Source organism: Schistocerca gregaria, unplaced genomic scaffold, assembly GCF_023897955.1.
Source record: "Schistocerca gregaria isolate iqSchGreg1 unplaced genomic scaffold, iqSchGreg1.2 ptg000407l, whole genome shotgun sequence".
NCBI lineage: Eukaryota > Metazoa > Arthropoda > Insecta > Orthoptera > Acrididae > Schistocerca > Schistocerca gregaria.
Window position 1 is genome coordinate 771,971 of NW_026061844.1, and position 2,390 is coordinate 774,360.

A 2,390-nucleotide genomic window follows, 5' to 3' on the forward strand; every position below is an offset into this window, starting at 1 on the left:
ACGGGAGAATGTAAAAAGTGGTCATATGTAGTAAAAAACTGAGAAATCCGTGGGTTTTCGTCATTTGTTATCGTATCGACTTAAAGCCAGATCGTCACATTGGCCGCTTTTCTCTCTGAGACGGTTACATTTATCGTCTGCAAAGCTATGTCGCGTGCTGCGGAATGCGGAGACACTAAAAGCACCAGATTAGAATACAGAAGAAGCTTCTAAGTTGAAGTAATAGGCAGTAAGAAGTAGTACTATTTAAGTTTTAGTTGTCGATTAATCACTTTTTAACCGGCTTTGGTGGCTTGGACCTGTCCTAGGACCTTAAGATTTTGCATGAAAGGAAGACTAGCAGCCGCGTTGCACGGGAGAATGTGAAAAGTGTTCATATGTAGTAAAAACCTGAGAAATCCGTCCGTTTTCGTCATTTGTTATCGAATCGATTTAAAGCCAGATCGTCACATTGGCCGCTCTTCTATCTGAAACGGTTACATTTATGGTCTGCAAAGCTATGTCGCGTGCTGCGGAATGCGGAAACACTAAAAGCACCACAGTAGAACTAAGAATAAGCTTCTAAGTTGAAGTAATAGCCAGTAAGGAGTAGTACAATTCAAGTTTTAATTATAGATTTTTCACATTTTAGCCGGGTTTGGTGGCTTGGATATGACCTAGGAACTTAAGAATTTGCATGAAAGGAGGGCTAGCAGCCGCGTTGCACGGGAGAATGTGAAAAGTGTTCATATGTAGTAAAAACCTGAGAAGACCGTCCGTTTTCGTCATTTGTTATCGAATCGATTTAAAGTCAGATCGTCACATTGGCCGCTCTTCTCTCTGAAACGGTTACATTTATCGTCTGCAAAGCTATGTCGCGTGCTGCGGTATGCGGAGACACTAAAAGCACCATATTAGAACACAGAAGAAGCTTATATGTTGAAGTAATAGATAGTAAGAAGTAGTACAATTCAAGTTTTAATTATAGATTATTCACATTTTAGCCGTGTTTGGTGGCTTGGATATGACCTAGGAGCTTAAGAATTTGCATGAAAGGAGGACTAGCAGCCGCGTTGCACGGCAGAATGTGAAAAGTGTTCATATGTAGTAAAAACCTGAGAAATCCGTCCGTTTTCGTCATTTGTTATCGAATCGACTTAAATTCAGATCGACACATTGGCCGCTTTTCTCTCTGAGACGGTTACATTAATCGTCTGCAAAGCTATGTCGCATGCTGCGGTATGCGGAGACACTAAAAGCACCATAGTAGAACGCAGAAGAAGCTTCTAAGTTGAAGTAATAGCCAGTAAGAAGTAGTAAAATTCAAGATTTAGTTATCGTTTATTCACTTTTTAGCCGGCTTTGGTGGCTTGGACATGAGGTGGAAGCTTAAGATTTTGCATGAAAGGAGGACTAGCAACCGCGTGGCACGGGAGAATGTGAAAAATGGTCATATGTAGTAAAAAACTGAGAAATCCGTGGGTTTTCGTCATGTGTTATCGTATCGACTTAAAGCCAGATCGTCACATTGGCCGCTTTTCTCTCTGAGACGGTTACATTTATCGTCTGCAAAGTTATGTCGCGTGCTGCGGAATGCGGAGACACTAAAAGCACCATATTAGAACACAGAAGAAGCTTCTAAGTTGAAGTAATAGGCAGTAAGAAGTAGTACTATTTAAGTTTTAGTTGTCGATTAATCACTTTTTAACCGGCTTTGGTGGCTTGGACCTGTCCTAGGACCTTAAGATTTTGCATGAAAGGAAGACTAGCAGCCGCGTTGCACGGGAGAATGTGAAAAGTGTTCATATGTAGTAAAAACCTGAGAAATCCGTCCGTTTTCGTCATTTGTTATCGAATCGGTTTAAAGCCAGGTCGTCACATTGGCCGCTCTTCTATCTGAAACGGTTACATTTATCGTCTGCAAAGCTATGTCGCGTGCTGCGGTATACGGAAACACTAAAAGCACCACAGTAGAACTCAGAATAAGCTTATAAGTTGAAGTAATAGCCAGTAAGAAGTAGTACAATACAAGTTGTAGTTGTCGATTAATCACTTTTTAGCTGGCTTTGGTGGGTTGGACATGACCTAGGACCTTAAGATTTTGCATGAAAGGAAGACTAGTAGCCACGTTGCACGGGAGAATGTGAAAAGTGTTCATATGTAGTAAAAACTTGAGAAATCCGTCCGTTTTCGTCATTTGTTATCGAATCGACTTAAAGCCAGATCGTCATATTGGCCGCTTTTCTCTCTGAGACGGTTACATTAATCGTCTGCAAAGCTATGTCGCGTGCTGCAGTATGCGGAGACACTAAAAGCACCATATTAGAACAGAGAAGAAGCTTCTAAGTTGAAGTAATAGCCAGTAAGAAGTAGTAATATTTAAGTTTTAGTTGTCGTTTAATCACTTTTTA